The sequence below is a fragment of the Rhineura floridana genome, chromosome 8 (genome assembly GCF_030035675.1).
Source record: "Rhineura floridana isolate rRhiFlo1 chromosome 8, rRhiFlo1.hap2, whole genome shotgun sequence".
Classification (NCBI taxonomy): Eukaryota; Metazoa; Chordata; class Lepidosauria; order Squamata; family Rhineuridae; genus Rhineura; species Rhineura floridana.
In genome coordinates, this window is record NC_084487.1 from 55,092,573 (window position 1) to 55,110,914 (window position 18,342).

An 18,342-nucleotide genomic window follows, 5' to 3' on the forward strand; every position below is an offset into this window, starting at 1 on the left:
GGGCACCTAAATTAGTGCAAAATGCAGCAGCTAGGCTGCTAACTGGTGCAGGGAATTGGGATCATAGTACTCCAGTATTGAAAGATCTGTACTGCTTGCCAGCTGTTTTCTGGGCTTGGAGTTGGAGCTATCTTGCTTCACCTTTGCACTATGGCAGCATGGTGTAGTCCTCAAAGAAAAATGTGATCTGTGATTGGATGGTGTTATTTGGGGGGACTTCATGTAGGAATGAGAATCAGCAAGGAGCCATTGCTCTTATCCATGTTTACACACCACAGTAACTATCAGACTCCTGGATCTGTGTTTTTTATGGTCCCCTTCATTAAGGATGTCAGTGGTGATTTGACATTGGATTTAGGGGACTGCATGTAAAAACGATGCACAGCTCTCCTTTGGATCCATGTGTTTGTGCCATGATAATGCTCTGAAGCACTTGTTCCTTAATTTTTATGGTACATTTAGTAGCTATGCAGTTGTTGGTGGATGAGGGGACAGGAGGATCCAAGAAGACCTGTGCTTTGGGTCTATGTTTTTCCACCAGGGCTGTGCTACAAAACATAGTCCTGCCAGGAATGTGAGGAATTCTGATATTTTTGTATGGCTTGTCTATTAAAAATGCATATTACTCACATCAATCAATTTCAATTGCATCCTGATAGCTACTGCTCAAACACATTCAGAAACATTTGAATAAGGACTTGAGAGAGGCGAACACAATATGCACAACATAAAAATAAAAAAGTGGAACATATCTCCAGATTCTTCTCAGCAGGCAAAATAGAAACAAGAGACTGTGATTCACCAGAGACAGGTACAAAACTGGTAAATAGGCACAGTTGGCACATATAGTTTAAGAATAAATAAAACACTGTAGCAGTAACACAGTCTGAATGTCTCAATCCCAGCAACGGGAGGGGAGTGGGGAGGTACTTCGGCCAGCGATGGCATTGACTGTCCCGAAGAGCGGAGGAGGAGGAGGCAGAGGCGCACCCTCGCTGCTGTTCCAAGCGCGCGTTGGAGTCAGGAAAGGTTGACGAAGCGGGGAAGGGGGAGGCCCCGCCTGCAGGTAACTCGTCGGCCGCCAGCTGTCGCACTGACTCTGGCCTCGGCGGCGGCTACCTCTTCGCTGAGCTCTGCTGCTGGGCGGCCGCTCCGTCGCTCCCCATTTGGCGAGCTCAGCGCTAGGCGGCGGAATCGTCAAAGCAACATCCGGAGTCGGGCCGCGGCGAAGCAGAGGAAGTAACGCGGCAGCGGCGGAGGCCGTGAGGAGCGAACCCCGGGGGAGCAGCCATGTTGGCGAGGGGGATACAGTGACTCTCCTACGCCGGGAAGAGAAGCCACCAGCCTGAGGCCCGCCCGTGGCACCAGAGCAGAACAGGAAGAGGCTCTAGGGGCGGCGGCGTTGGCGCTGGTGGGCGGGGGGCTCGGCTCGGCTGCGGCTGCAGCGTGCCAGGAAGGAGGGAGCGGAGGGCAGGGCGAGAGCCGCCGGAGCGGCAGAGAACCGGCGCTGCTGTTGCTGGTGAGTTGGGGGCGGAGGTGTGGGCGCCTCATTGTCTCCGGTGTGCGCGGGTCAAGGGCGGGGGGGGAGGCGGATCAGAGCTGTTTGGGCGAGTGCCTGGTGGGCTCAGGAGGAGCGGCGTGGAGCTGGGGCTACCGGGGTAGATTGAGCTTGGCTGTGCAGAAGGAGAAAAATCTGCCTGTGGGGAAGAGCAAACTGAGGGTCTTGTTTTTAGATGGGGGGGAAAGTATTTTTCCGATCCGATCTCCGATGTCTTTCACATCCACAAACAATTATCGCTAACGAAAGTGGACCTTGGATCTTTTACTTTCTGTCTTCTCTGTCCCCCGCCAGGTTGGACAGGGAGAGGGACAGTCCGAACTGCGACTGCGTGCGAGGGAATGAGACGTGGTGGTGGTGGCGATTGTTTTTGGGTCGCTTTGACTCCCGTTTTGTGCGCTTACATCTTCCCGGGCGAGGAGAGGGGGTATTTCAGAGACCTGAATCTCTCCCGAGCCCGGGCTGCCTTGCATTTCCGTTTGTCAAGGAGTCACCGGAGGGCCTAGGTAGCTTGCTGGCGTGCGGCTTTCTGGTGGCGGTGTCACCTGTGAAAAGCTGTGCAGATAAACGCAGGACGGGGGCTATAACGACACTGGAGGGTTAAACATTGTTCTCTTTGTGAATGATGGAAGATTGGCGGGGGCGGGGGAGACTGTTGGAAGAGGACGACGAAAAGCTCTCGATTTTTATAGTCAGCCCTATTAGCCTAGGCCCCCTAAACAAAATGTGAGGGGTACCCTGCTATCATGCACTCTCTCAGATCTGTTTTGTACATAGCCACTCACAGGATGGCAACAGTGTTTGTTTCCTGACAACTGTCCCTTATTATTTCCTGCATCAGTGGCATATTCTGTCATTCGCTTACATTCCTAGCTTCTTCACCCTTCTTCTCAGCCTCCTCTCCCTTTGCCTACTTTTGTCCTGAAGCACTTTTCAAATGACAGGATATATGAACACATACTGACCCTGAACCATGGTGACCTCCCTCTCGCTAGCCCTCCTTCTTTCCTCTTTGGGATCTGTAATGTCATAGATTGAGTGTGAATACAATAGCCTGTTATGCAAGAACAGTGGAACCCTACTTGGTATGAATCACCATTTGAGATTTTTTTGGAAACCATTGCACTGTAGTGTTTTCAAGAAGGGATTAGCTCCTTTTTGCTCTTTGGCCTTGATCCTCTGCTTGTTCTTTTTATTGCAGCAGTTTAGGTAGCAGCAGAGAATGTCCAAGTTACTTAAAACTCAGTTGGCATCTTGTTTATATCAGCTGTTTGCCAATGTTCTAAGGACCTTAACAGTGAGGCAAGAGAGTAACTAGAGCCAATTATTTCTATTCAGAATTCTATATGCTTATTTGTGTAGCACATCCTGATTAAAGTGAAAGTGTGAATATGTGTATGCACATGTGAACATATGCCTGTACACATGCAAACACATATATTTGGACATATGCATAGATTACATTTCACTGTTGTGATAAATACATAATAGATTGATCTGCTTTTCCTTAAAATGGAAAGTTAAGGGCATTTAAATTGGGATGTAGCTTAAGAGTTTGATTGTTTTTGTTCCTTGGTACTGTTGCCTTCTTTTAAAGGGCAGTTTGAAGATTAATTTCTATAGCACCCATGAAATAATGATAAAATGGGGAGAGGATGTGAATTTATCTTCCCATTTTATCATGTTAATATATCCATATCATTGGGTAATATATGACTAAAAACTGGTTTACACACTAGATTTTTTTAAAAATTAAGCATACGTATTAAAAAGTGTTTACATAGGAGTACACTAATTAGGGTGCCATGATTGGCTAGTTGCAGCTTCCTGTTGAGTGTACAATACATAGGTAACCCCAAGTTTGTTTTGCATAATGAAGGGTCTTGGGTATAACTAGTTCAACACTTGAACTCCCTGGCTGAGGAGATATCTGAACTTGGCTTCTTCCTATCAAAGCTACACATTTTATAAATTGCAGCATGCTGGCCCCCTATCATACTGTATTTCAGTATGAAACTTGCAAAAGATTTTGGGCTAGATGACCTAAAAACCTCTCTCTTCTCCAGCAAAAGTAGATGGTGAATAATGAAAGCTGAAGATTCTAAGCTATTTAGCTAGGCAAGCCCAGTGCTTAATCCGCAAATGTGAAAATGGAATAATTGTCAAAAGTCTGCTACTGAAAGTCCTGCATTTGTTTAGGACAAACATAAATAAAATGGTGGCGTGGAAGTGTGACTTGTTCATTGATATTTCAGCGCAATCCTATGCATGTTTATTCAGAGGTCTACTGGATTCAGTGAGGCCTGCACATCCTAGTAATTTGTTTAGGATTGCTATCTTTGTCTCTTCTCTTGAGACATGAAAAAGGGTATGGTGTATTTTGGAGGGGCTGAACAGAAGATGTTTTATTGAAATTGATGGCAAAGCTCTAGGCTTGCTAGAAGCAAGCAGACTAGAATCTTCAGAGTACTTTCAATAAGATGAGTGAAGTTAATAGCTTCAGGTGAATTGTTTTCATGCTTGCTTTCACAAATATTTTCATTGATATTCTAAATTTGCTAGTACTGGATTGCTAACGTATGACAGCTGATAATATTCTGCATGACCAGTTCTTCAGTGTTGCATGTGTGTTTTTCCATGCCTATAGCTGAAATATATAATGTAGTATCACTGAAAAATAGCAGTCAGTACTCATGCTTAAGCATTTCATATTTAAAATACCTAAAGGTGTAAAATAAAAGAGCCATTGATAAACAAGATATATTTACTGTATTATTTTTAGAAAATAGTTTGCCTATTTTTTCTTCTCTCAGAACATGGTAGCCTTGAATATTTACAGAGTTTGTGGATTCAATGAGTATGATTTAGTCTCTTTGGTCATAATTTACAATGCAATCCTGTACATGTCTACTCAGAAATAATCCCCATGAGGTTCAATGGATTTACTTCCTGGTAAGTGGAATGTAAAGTACATACCAGCCAGAGCTTGGCAAAGTTACTTTTTTGAACTACAACTCCCATCAGCCCCAGCCAGCATGGCCACTGGATTGGGCTGATGGGAATTGTAGTTCAAAAAAGTAACTTTTCCAAGCTCTGATACCAGCATCTTTTATACTTATCAGATGTTACTTCATTTTATGGAATACTTTGATCTACTTTTTATTTCTATGTATCTGTTCCATCTGCTGTTAGGTGCCGCGTTATCAATCCTTCCAAAACCTGCCTGCCTTCTCCAAAACTCTCATAGGCTTGATCCCTCTTTCCTCTGCTTCCCACATTTGTCTCAACTTTGTCTTTTACTTTCTTTTGACTTCTTAGAAGACCGTTGTGTGTATTTTCTACCTTCCCTTGCAGATGTTCTGTATTTTGATTAATCCAATAGAGTGTACATAGATCTATGTCTAGCTAGGATGTGGGAGAGCCAGTTCCCAATAAATTTTAGATTTTGATACTTTGAACATTTTATATATTTAAAGATTTTAGAGTATATAATATACAGTAAAATATGCAGCATTTTGCACTGTAATATAAAGTTTATAGTGTTTGCTATATAATGTTTTGTACAGTTGGAGATGTTAGATCAGGGGTTCCCAAACTCTGGTCTGTGGTCCACGGTGGCATGTCTGTGGATTTGTGTTTGAAGACAGGAGATGGTACATCCATCACATTAAATATTCATATTGATTATTAATTGGATTTTAATGGCTTGTTTTATTTCTTACACCACATCGTTTGAATTTGAATTTTATGGAATACAATAAAATACAGTGTATAAAAAATAAAAGAAGCAATAAAAATACAATTAAAAAGCATTCAGCAGCTAGCACAGTGCATTACAATTGCTACAACAGGCAGAAAAATCATTAAATGGTCCGCCAAGACCCTCAGCAATTTCTGTGTGGTCTCTGGGGGGAAAAAGTTTGGGAACCACTAGGTTAGATAAAAGAAAATTCTTTCCTCAGTGCAATCCATTTGTGCCTTGTACGGTGATTTGTGATTCTTTGAGAAAGGGCTGTAGCTCAGTGGTAGAGCATCTGCTTTGTATGCATAAGGAAGGTCCCAGATTCAGGCCCCACAATTTTCAGGTAGGGTTGGGCATTTCCTCAGTCCGAAACTCTGGAGAGCCACTGCCAGTCAGTGTAGACAATACTGAACTAGATTGGCCAGTGGTCTAACTTGGTATAAGACAGGTTCCTATGTGCTATTCTGAGGATTATATACATGGCAACTTAAAATGTGATGCAGAAGAATCCCTTACCCCTTTTTGCAAGAGTCCCATAGAATCATAGGGTTGGAAAGGGCCTATAGGGCCATCGAGTCCAACCCCCTGCTCAATGTAGGAATCCAAAGCTTAACCTACAGGTGGCTGTCCAGCTGCCTCTTGAATGCCTCCAGTGTTGGAGAGCCCACCACCTCCTTAGGTAATTGGTTCCATTGTAATACTGCTCTAACACTTAGGAAGTTTTTTGTGATGTTCAGCCAAAATCTGGCTTCCTATAACTTGAGCCCATTATTTTATGTCCTGCACTCTGGGATAATCGAGAAGAGATCCTGGCCCATCTCTGTTCGACAACCTTTCAAGTACTTGAAGATTAAGACATAGCTTCCCTCAGTCTTTTCTTCTGAAGGCTAAATATGCCCAGTTCTTTAAATCTCTCCTCATAGGGCTTTGCTTCCAGCCCCTGATCCTTGTTGCCCTCCTCTGAACCTGTTCCAGTTTGTCCGCATCCTTCTTAAAAATGCAGTGTCCAGAACTGGATGCAGTACTCAAGATGAGACCTAAAAGGTAAAGGTGTCCCCGCCCTTGTAGTGCGAGTCGTTTCCAACTCTTAGGGTGACGTCTTGCAACGTTTACTAGGCAGACCATATATATGGGGTGGGATTGCCAGTTCCTTCCCCGGCCTTTCTTTACCCCCCAGCATACGCCGGGTACTCATTTTACCGACCACGGATGGATGGAAGGCTGAGTGGACCTCGACCCCTTTTACCGGAGATTCGACTTCCTCCCGTTGGAATCGAACTCTAGCCGTGAGCAGAGCTTTGGCTGCGTTACCGCCACTTACCGCTCTGTGCCATGGAGGGTCCTAAGATGAGACCTAACCAGTGCCAAATAGAGGGGAAGTAGTACTTTACACAATTTGTAAACTATACTTTTGTTAATGCAGCCTAAAATAGCATTTGCCTTTTTTGTAGCCATATTGCACTGTTGGTTCATACTCAGCTTGTGATCAACAATGTCAAGATCCTTCCGGCAAGTAGTATTGCTAAGCCAAGTATCTCCCATCTTATAACTGTGCATTTGGTTTCTTTTTCCTAGGTGTGTAGAACTTTGCATTTATCCCTGTTAAATTTCATTCTGTTGTTTTCATCCTAATGCTCCAGCCTGTCAAGATCCCTTTGAATTTTGTTTCTATTTTCCAGGGTATTAGCTATCCCTCCCAATTTTGTATCATCTGCAGATTTGATAAGCATTCTCTGCACCTCCTCATCCAAGTCGTTAATAAAACTGTTGAACAGCACTGGGCCCAGGACCGAGCTCTGTGGTACCCCACTCACTACCCCCCATTTTGATAAGGAGCCATTGATAAGCACTCCTTGAGTACAATTCTTTAGCCAGTTGTGGATCTACCTGATTGTTGTTCCATCCAGCCCACATTTAGCTAGCTTGCTAATCAGAATACCATGGGGCACTTTCTCAAAAGCTTTACTGAAGTTGAGATATATTATGTCCACATCATTCCCACAGTGTACCAGAGAAGTTACCCGATCAAAAACTGAGATAAGATTAGTCTGGTGGGATTTGTTCTTGATAAATCCATGTTGGCTTCTAGTAATCACTGCATTGTTGTGCTTACAGAATGACAGCTTTACAATCTGCTCCAGAATTTTCCCAGGGATTGATGTCAGACTGACTGATCTGTAATTCCCAGGTTCCTCCTTCTTGCCCTTTTTGAAGATAGGGACAATATTAGCCCTCCTCCAGACATCTGGCACTTCAACCATCTCCATGATTTCATAGACAGTGGTTCTGAGAGTTCTTCAGCCAGTTCCTTCATTACTCTAGGATGCAGTTCATCGGGCCTAACAGATTTATCTCATTTAAAGTAATTAGGTATTCCTTGACCATTTGTCTGTCAATCTCAAGCTGCATTCCTGCCCCTTAAACTTGTACTTCACATTTGCCAGCAGGGTCACAAAACCTCTTTTGGAAGAAGATTGAGCCAAAGTAAGAATTGAGCATTTCTGCCTTTTCTTTGTCATCTGTTATCATATTGCCATCCTCATTGAGTAGCTGAACCACCATTTCCTTTCTCTGTCTTTTACTATGGATGTACCTAAAGAAAGCTTTTTTGTTGCTTTTAGCATCCTTCACTAACCTCAGCTCATTCTCCGCTTTAGCCTTCCTGATGCCATCCCTGTAATTCTGTGGTACCTATCTATAATCTTCCTTTGTGGTGTGTCCTTCTACTTCCTATATGTGTACTTTTCTCTTTTCAGGTCATCTCTAAAAGCTTTTTGTAAAGCCACATTGGCTTCTTACGCTGTTTTCCACCTTTTTTTCCTTGTTGGAATTGTTTGTAATTGTGCCTTTAGAATTTTCTTTTTTAGAAATTCCCACCCATGTTGGACCCCTTTTCTCATTAGTGTTGCTTGTTATGGGACCTTATTTATCATTGCTCTGAGTTTATTAAAATCGGCGTTTCTGAGGTCCAGGGTACACATATCAGCTTTTGTTTCCTTTAAAATGAAGAACCTAAGTATAACATGGGTACTTTCCCCCAGAGTTTTCTGCCACTTCATCCACTAACTCATCTCTGTTGGCTAGAATCAAATCAAGGATAGCTGATCCTCTAGTTCCTTCCTCCACTTTCTATAGGAGAAAGTTGTCAGCAACACAAGTTAGGAGTTTCTTGGAGGTGCCGTGTTCAGCAGACTTTGTCTCCCAATAGATACCGGAGTAATTGAAGTCTCCCATTACTACTATATCATGCCTCCTTGAAACATTGGCAATATGCCTTTCAAAAGTTTCAACCTCGTTTCAAAAGTTTCATCCATGAAATGCACTGGATGCTGTAAATACTGCTTGTTCAATTATTGAAGCTTGATACGTACTGTGCAGAATTCTACATTTACATTTGAATGAGTCCTCTGTATTTATTTAACATCCCAAATGCTATATGTATGTTTACTTTGAAGGAAGCTTATTCCTGGGTAAGTGTGCATAAGATTGTAGTGTTGATCTCTGACTTAGGCTGCAATCTAGTGCACGCTTACCTGGCAGTAATCTCCATTGAACCTAGTGGGGCCTACTTCTGAATAAGTGTATATAGGAATTCCAAAAGCCACTTTAACAACAGCTGTAACATTGGTTTCCTTCATTTATATTAAGGTTATGTGTGTTCAGGGCTGCCAGCAGACAGGTAGAAAGGGTAGGTTTCTAATGGGCTCGGGGCCAGCAGACGACCCAGACTCTTACCCTTTTTTCTTTTTTTAAAAAAAGCAACTTTCTACCTGCTGTAGAACCAAAACTAGACACTGAAATGTGAGGCCCCCTCCCATTTCTGTGAAATGAGTTGGCCTGCTGCTCCACGTCCCCAATCCTTCAATCTTTAGCCAGTGGATAAAGTCAGAGCTGTGATTGATGACTGGTCACCAGAGAATCAAAAGCTGCTGTTTGCTCCTCTCTGGCTAATGGCTTGTCTCTTTGTAATCTCTGTTTGATCATCAGGTATTCCCTAGAGTTATTTTCTACGTATTCTACTACACAGTAAATGTGAGTGGGTGTTAAAGAATCCCCCACTTCCACACACAAAATGGCAAATGCAAACTGCCTTTGCAAAGAGGTTTGTTTGTAAGAAGTCAAGAGTGTAATGTAGCAATCAAAGCATGAAGGGGGGGATGCCTGCTTTCCTGACTTTTTGTATGTATTTTATTTGTAGTATCTCATCACCCCATTGAATTCAATAGGACCTACTTTTGAGTAGATATGTTTAGGATTGTGTTGTAAGTCATTGGAACTTTTGAGTACACACATAGGATTGTGTTGTTAATCTCTCTTTTTCTCTCCTCCCCATATCCTATTTTTAAGCAATTAGGCAAGGCTTAATTAGGTGGTCACAACTGTTGATTGGCAGGTAACTAATACTGATTTTAAAAAAATGTTCTGCAATTATCAACTGGTTTTGATAATAAACTATTATATGGAGTGTATGTATTTTCAGGGGAGAGCCAGTGTGGCATAGTGGTTAAGGTGTTGGACTATGACCTGAGAGACCAGGGTTCGAATCCCCAAATAGCCATGAAGCTCACTGAGTGACCTTGGGCCAGTCACTGCCTCTCAAACTCATTAAAACCCTATTCGTAGGATCGCCATAAGTCGGAATCGACTTGAAGGCAGTACGTTTACATTTTTTATGTATTTTCAGAGGAAGGCAATGGTAAACCACCGCTGAATACCACTTACCATGAAAACCCTATTCATAGGGTCACCATAAGTCGGGATCGACTTGAAGGCAGTACATTTAACATGTATTTTTACATCTCCAGTGTGTGTGTATGGAGTCTTTCCAACCCTATGAGGTAGGTTAGGCTGAGAGTTGGTTCAGCCAAGCTACATATGATTTGTGTGTGGGCAAACTTTTGGGGTTGGTTTTTTGCTGTACAATATCAGAACTGTGGAGTGTTGCCGTTAAAGCAGTGGGAAGAGGGCTGGCTTTGTGCATGTCCCTCCGCCCCTGCATGGTCTGTGAATATGTCATCATATACAGTATTTGCATCTTCCTTTTCTTCCCACTTTTATTTTTGCAACTCTGAGAGATACGGTAAGCTGAGAGTGAATGAAGAAAACTTTGTAAACATAAAAACAAGAAGATGTTACTGAAAATCATATTCTAAGTAATTCAATCAATATATGATGCCATTTCATCTAGTGCCGCCACATGGTTATTGCTTTTCTAAGAAAGATAGAGGTATTGTTGAATACTATTCTTATTCATAAAGAACATACACTGTTTATTTCCCTGTTTGAAAAGTTTTTTTAGCTGCTGCAATCTTTTAATATTATTTTAAAGTTTAAATGTTATTTAATGATTATGATGCTTAAGCTATTTTCCTTGTTTGAAATTTTTTAGCTGTTATCTTTTTGTGTTATTGTAATGTTTAAATGTTATTTAATGATTATCTGATACATGATTAAGGTTTTTGAATTTATTTATAACTGTAAAATGCCTTTTGAGGGCAGGAACTCTGAAAGGCAGGTTAAAATCTGTTAAATAAATGCATCTAAAATCAAGACTGTGGATTCAAAATAATTGTCCTTATTGGTAATATATGTACATAAACAGGAGTTCTTGTCAAACCAATAGATTGCCGGAGGTGGGGGAGGGGAAATGTCAGAGGGGCCAAACTACATAAAGCGTACCAGGAACAGGCCATTCTGTTGAATTTGAGCTAGATTGCTGTAATAGAGACTTTTTTGAACAAATGTTAAAACATGAAGTATATTTGGGCTATGACACTTAAGCGGTTAATGCTGGCTTTGTTATGACCCAAAAATGGAATTGCTGAGAAGCTTTCACAAAGCCTTTATAGTATAATTTAACTAATTTTCATTAAAGTAGCCTGAGAAACAATGGTAGTTTTAAAAATAATTCCACTTTTAAAAATAATTCCTCTGTGGATTGAAAGAAATCTGTCGTAAATTATTGTTGATGTATCCATTGTATGTTGGTAGATCATATGTAAGTCAATACCTGGCATTCCCTGCTTTACAGGATTTTGGGGAGCAGGACTAGGCAAGACTAAGGCTTACAGTCAGAGCAGACCATAGTGGGCTGGGTGGAGTAATGGTCTGGCTTCTCTGCTTTTAAGGTGCAGATCACTGGTGTCTCCCTATACACAGCCTCTTGGGAGAGTGCTTAACTTGCAAGTTGTGTTGGCACAGGCTATCACCTGCACCACAGCAGTGAAGGGAAGCAAACAGAACAGCCAAACCCCCTTATTATTATTATTATTATTATTATTATTATTATTATTATTATTATTATTATTATTATTATTACCACCACCACCACCACTACTACTACTACTACTACTACTCGTTCTTCATCCAGAGGTCCTAGAGCAGGTTACTGCCACCAAGGATCTTTTTCTCCACAGCTGCCTGCACATTTTTGAATTCCCTGTACTGGGTAGAGTGGGGTGGGTCAGTGGGTGGGAACAAGTAGGTGCCACACTGACTTTTTACAAAATAACTGTTTTTACTGATAGTTTTAGTAAGAAAATTACTTTAGGAAAAAAGCCCACTTACTATTTGAGTAGTCACCCATAATAGCAAATAAAAATAAAGATAAACGTATCCAGCAGTTTCCTTAACTGAGCCAGTACTTATCAGTTTGCATCCCTTAATTCAGCTTCTGGGTTCCTTTGCAGCTTTCTCCATGTTCCTTTCTGCTGCGGTGTCCCCATCATTCCTTCCGACACTTTCTAGTATTCCAGTTCTTTTAAAGCGTTTCACCGTTGTTCTCTCTTGCAACACTTCAAGTCTAACTAACTACTGTATTTTCTAGCTTGGCTTACATATGGTATTTTAACTTCCCCTCCCAGCATTTTAGTCAAGAAGAGGAACAGAATCTTAGTTCATTTTCTCCTTAATTACCAGGCTGAACACTTTGGCCCTCCTGAGCAAAACCGCCCCCTGTGAAAGACTCTTCTGTGTAGGAGAGCCTCTAAAACAAAGGTGGGGAGCATGTGGCCTTCTAGATGTTGTTGAACTCCACCTCCCATTAGCCCCAGCCAGCATGACCAATGGTTAGGGATGATGGGAGTTGTAGTTCACCAACATCTGGAGGCCCTCAGGTTTTCCACTCTAGCTCTAAAGCAAAAAGCAGCCAAACACAAAATTAGCTAAAAGTCCTATTCCTTCACATTAGCTTAAGCATGGTTTTATTTGGGATCTTAACCAACATTAGGGCACAAAGCCGTGGTTAATGTTATGATTGCATTAACCTTCAGCTTCATATTGCTACATTCCTCTAGCTTTGTGGAAACTTTAAATGGAAATTAAGAGTTTTCTTCTAATAAAGGCAACTTATGTGGTGTCACTGTTTGTGAGGTATATATACTAAATGTAAATGTACTGCCTTCAAGTCTATTCCAACTTATGGCAGTATGCCGTTTGCACAAAACCATGTTATTCATTTACAGTGCTGCAGTCACTTTTCATTACCAAACAGCAACACAAATATATGAGAGAGTTGAAATGTAAGGAATATGGTTACGACCATTTAGAGCCTCAAAAGGGAAATATAACATTGAGCTATTTGTAACTTTGAAGATCAGTATGGTAGACTTCAACTCTGCTCTGTAGTTTCCAGCATAAAATAAATCGCAGCAACATAATCATAAGTATGTACTTGTGAAACCATGGTAGCTATGCTTAAATGATCCTAAAATCCATGCAATTACTATTTTGTTGGAGGATTTGAAAAACACACTCTACAATTGCTTAATCATTTGTGAACCTTTAAAAGTGATGGCAGATTAATTATTGGGGTTAGTTATAGACTAGCATGTGTCTCAGGTTGCCTTTAAGATGGCTAATTGGCAGGAATTGCATAATTTTGCTTTTCCATTCCTCTCTTAAATTAACTAAAAAATAGAACTGTTCTTCCAAAAATGTATTGCTGTTGCGACTTGCATATGTTTTAAGATTAGTTATGATTGCATACTTGTAGTTGTTTATAAAGCTGGAGAACTATTTGTAGATAGAGGACTGGTTTATGGCTATATGTTTTAATTTTGTTAGTGAAATATTTTGAGGTGATACTTGTATTTGCTTTGTCTTGTCCAGTTTTTCAGGTATCAGATTACAGCGCTTCAGTCATTTCCTTTAAATTTTGTTTACTGGCAGCACAGGTTTTCTTAGTCTAGACACACCCTGAATTTCCTTTTTAAACGAATCCATTTTTCAAGCATTCTTCTGTAGAATGTTTTTCCCATACATTTATTTTTCTAGTATGATATGTGCTGTGCTTCGAATCTATATAATACTGTGTGCTTGGATATGAATCAAATAAAGCTCTCATATAAGAAGTCAAGTGGTTAATCAAGTCCATTGTCACCCAATAATAGTTAGCATAGAACTCTAGAAAGTACTGAGAAAAAATAAACTTTGGCTTCTTACTCTGCAAATTATTTCCTTGCATTTTTGTTAGCAAGGCCGGCAGTGGACACAGCGTTTCACCACAAAGAAAATCCTTCTGCTCTTCAAAGCAGACAACATGCCTAGGATAATTGGCTGGGAGGGAGCAGAGCTTGATAAAGGGAGTACCAGGGATGAAGTAAAAGGAAAGCATCTTTTCTGAACTATTTTTTTCTTGTATTAGTAAACTATACCTTTTCAAATATGTTCTGCATCTTGCTACTGTTATTTGTTTGCTTGTTTATTAGATTTTATCAATTTATTTGCATTCTGTCTCAAGGAAACTAATGGTGATCTACTTAGAACAGGCTTTCCCAACCTGGCCTCCTCTGCATGGATGGACAAATCCCCCAACTTGTATCATTCATGTTCATTGACCATACTGGCTGGAACTGGTGGGAGTTGTAGTTCAAGCTGATGTAGGATTGGCCAGTTTTATTTCATGCATATAATAACCCTGGTGGAAACGTAACAACTACCTGCAGTCTGTGAGCCAGCCTCAGGAATGCACTCTCCATTCCCTCTCTGGCACAAATTGTCCCCTTCCTTCCTTTGTCAGTCTTCATGGCAGTTCATTTCTTTGTTGCATTTATATGTGCTGCTGAAGTGAGCACTTTTGTTAGGTTTATATGCTGCCTTTCCCTCAAGGAGCTCGGTGCTACACTTGCACTGGTGCTAGTCTGGTTTCTAACATCTTTGCTCCCCCAGTGCCTCCTGCATCTGCCTCTACAGTCAGAAGCTGTGGGAGATATTAGCAGCTGTGCAAAGGCCTAACATCTGGTTGTTTCAGAAGCCATTTCCAAGTTAGGAGATTCAGCTGTAGAGTGGGAAACATACATTATACACCTTTGCTCTGTACTAGTAACACTTGCCTGTTTCATTGGAATTTAAAAATAAGCTGCTTTAACAACTTCAGTAAGTAGGAAGAGTATAAATACTCCAAACAAATAAATAACCAAGATTTGAAGTACTTTTACAACCCTTTATTAAGGTAGAATCTGGTGTTTGTTTATAAATGTCTTATAAACAAAAATAAACTGCCAACCCATTAAAAGAAAACCATGATGGTGTATAAAATAATTAACACATCATACAATTACAAAGTTATAAAATATAGAACAGATGACCATCACTGAATTGAGTTAAAGTGTTGGAGCAGATGTACCTCTGACAGGATAATGGAATGGGAATTAGTGCCGGAGAGTGAAGGAGCATTTTCCCACAGTGGCTTCTGATCTGTAAACTGAACTTTGTACAGGGATGATAAAAATCAATCCTTTTTTAAAAAATGGATTTTTAAAATTTAAAGCGGATTTTTTTATTTAAATCAGATTTCAAAATTTTCTTAAAACAATTACTTTAAAAAGAGACTAGGTCAAAGATATTATAAATACTAATTATACAACTTCTAATATATTCTATGAGTATGTTAACAGCAGTTTATGGAGATGGGAGATAACCTGGTAAGTCTTATTATGCAGGTGGTGTACATGAAGTGCATGCTCTCTCTCAGCCTTGCCTCTCTCTAAGTGCAAAGATAGAGACGGTCAGTGAATCGAGAATTTGGAAGATGGAGTTGATCTGAATAAGGAGGAGACCACTGAAGTGGTAATCCAGCTCTTAACATCAGTAGCCTTTTCTGCAGGTGTAAGACAGATTTTTTTCTTCCTTCGCACTTTTTGTTGTTATGTGCCTCCAAGTTGACTACGACCTATGGCAACCCTATGAATCAGCGACCTCCAGGAGCATCTGTCATGAACCACCCTGTTCAGATCTTGTAAGTTCAGGTCTGTGGCTTCCTTTATGGAACTACAGCTGAACGTCAAAAAGACTAAAGTAACGACAACAGAAGATTTATGGAACTTTACAGTTGACAATGAGGACATTGAACTTGTCAAGGATTATCAATACCTGGGCACAATCATTAACCAAAATGGAGACAATAGTCAAGAAATCAAAAGAAGGCTAGGTCTGGGGAGGGCAGCTATAAGAGAACTAGAAAAGGTTCTCAAATGCAAATTTGTATCAATTAAGACTAAAGTCAGGATCATTCAGACCATGTTATTTCCGATCTCTACGTATGGATGTGAAAGTTAGACATTGAAAAAAGCGGGTAAGAGAAAAATCAGCTCATTTGAAATGTGGTGTTGGAGGAGAGCTTTGCGCATACCATGGACTGCGAAAAAGGCAAATCATTGGGTGTTAGAACAAAGGGAACTGAAAAAGCAGGAAAGCTTATATTTTTTCCAGACAGTGAAGAAGGAAGGCAAAGGTGAAGAAGAAGATTGAGTTAATGTGCCCATTAGCTACCGGGCCAAGTTCAAGGTTGTGGTTTTGGTATACAAATCCCTATACAGCTTGGGACCAGGGTACCTGAAAGATCTTTCCCCTTATATACCCAGTCAATCACTGTGCTCTGCAGGTGAGGGCCTCCTGCAGATACCATCTTATCTGGAGGTCCATTCTGCACAATGTAGGAAGTGGACCTTTAGTGTAGTGGCACCTACCCTTTGGAATTCCCTCCTTAAATATTAGACACGAACCATCTGTGATCTTTATGGCGCCTACTGAAGACCTTCCTTTTGCAACAAGCCTTTTAAGTAGAGACCTTATCCCAGTGTATGTCTGTTAATATTGCTTTTTAAGATGTCTTAAAAGATGTTTTGTTTTAATAAGTTTTTAAAGATGTCTAATATATTTTAAGAACATAAGAACATAAGAAGAGCCTGCTGGATCAGGCCAGTGGCCCATCTAGTCCAGCATCCTGTTCTCACAGTGGCCAACCAGATGCCTGGGGGAAGCCCGCAAGCAGGACCCGAGTGCAAGAACACTCTCCCCTCCTGAGGCTTCCGGCAACTGGTTTTCAGAAGCATGCTGCCTCTGACTAGGGTGGCAGAGCACAGCCATCATGGCTAGTAGCCATTGATAGCCCTGTCCTCCATGAATTTGTCTAATCTTCTTTTAAAGCCGTCCAAGCTGGTGGCCATTCCTGCATCTTGTGGGAGCAAATTCCATAGTTTAACTATGCGCTGAGTAAAGAAGTACTTCCTTTTGTCTGTCCTGAATCTTCCAACATTCAGCTTCTTTGAATGTCCATGAGTTCTAGTATTATGAGAGAGGGAGAAGAACTTTTCTCTATCCACTTTCTCAATGCCATGCATAATTTTATACACTTCTATCATGTCTCCTCTGACCCGCCTTTTCTCTAAACTAAAAAGCCCCAAATGCTGCAACCTTTCCTCGTAAAGGAGTCGCTCCATCCCCTTGATCATTCTGGTTGCCCTCTTCTGAACCTTTTCCAACTCTATAATATCCTTTTTGAGATGAGGCGACCAGAACTGTACACAGTATTCCAAATGCGGCCGCACCATAGATTTATACAATGGCATTATGATATCGGCTGTTTTATTTTCAATACCTTTCCTAATTATCGCTAGCATGGAATTTGCCTTTTTCACAGCTGCCGCACACTGGGTCGACATTTTCATCGTGCTGTCCACTACAACCCCGAGGTCTCTCTCCTGGTCGGTCACCGCCAGTTCAGACCCCATGAGCGTATATGTGAAATTAAGATTTTTTGCTCCAATATGCATAATTTTACACTTGTTTATATTGAATTGCATTTGCCATTTTTCTGCCCATTCACTCAGTTTGGAGAGGTCTTTTTGGAGCTCTTCGCAATCCCTTTTTGTTTTAACAACCCTGAACAATTTAGTGTCATCAGCAAACTTGGCCACTTCACTGCTCACTCCTAATTCTAGGTCATTAATGAACAAGTTGAAAAGTACAGGTCCCAATACCGATCCTTGAGGGACTCCATTTTCTACAGCCCTCCATTGGGAGAACTGTCCGTTTATTCCTACTCTCTGCTTTCTGCTTCTTAACCAATTTCTTATCCACAAGAGGACCTCTCCTCTTATTCCATGACTGCTAAGCTTCCTCAGAAGCCTTTGGTGAGGTACCTTGTCAAACGCTTTTTGAAAGTCTAAGTACACTATGTCCACTGGATCACCTCTATCTATATGGTTGTTGACACTCTCAAAGAATTCTAATAGGTTACTGAGACAGGACTTTCCCTTGCAGAAGCCATGCTGGCTCTGCTTCAGCAAGGCTTGTTCTTCTATGTGCTTAGTTAATCTAGCTTTAATCATACTTTCTACCAGTTTTCCAGGGACAGAAGTTAAGCTAACTGGCCTGTAATTTCCGGGATCCCCTCTGGATCCCTTTTTGAAGATTGGCGTTACATTTGCCACTTTCCAGTCCTCAGGCACGGAGGAGGACCCAAGGGACAAGTTACATATTTTAGTTAGCAGATCAGCAATTTCACCTTTGAGTTCTTTGAGAACTCTCGGGTGGATGCCATCCGGGCCCGGTGATTTTTCAGTTTTTATATTGTCCATTAAGCTTAGAACTTCCTCTCTCGTTACCACTATTTGTCTCAGTTCCTCAGAATCCCTTCCTGCAAATGTTAGTTCAGGTTCAGGGATCTGCCCTATATCTTCCACTGTGAAGACAGATGCAAAGAATTCATTTAGCTTCTCTGCAATCTCCTTATCGTTCTTTAGTACACCTTTGACTCCCT

General features: G+C 41.2%; 1 protein-coding gene across 2 annotated transcripts in view; it reads left to right on the forward strand.

Moving 5' to 3' along the window:
- Positions 1–1,044: 1,044 nt before the first annotated feature.
- CDK17 (cyclin dependent kinase 17) overlaps positions 1,045–18,342 on the forward strand; it is a 129,942-nt gene continuing 112,644 nt past the window's right edge. The window contains exon 1 of one of the 2 annotated variants that reach the window (XM_061639525.1): positions 1,045–1,519. The gene's annotated coding sequence lies outside the window, so the exon portion shown is untranslated. The remainder of the gene's footprint in view (positions 1,520–18,342) is intronic. The other variant, XM_061639524.1, reaches the window with a different exon arrangement.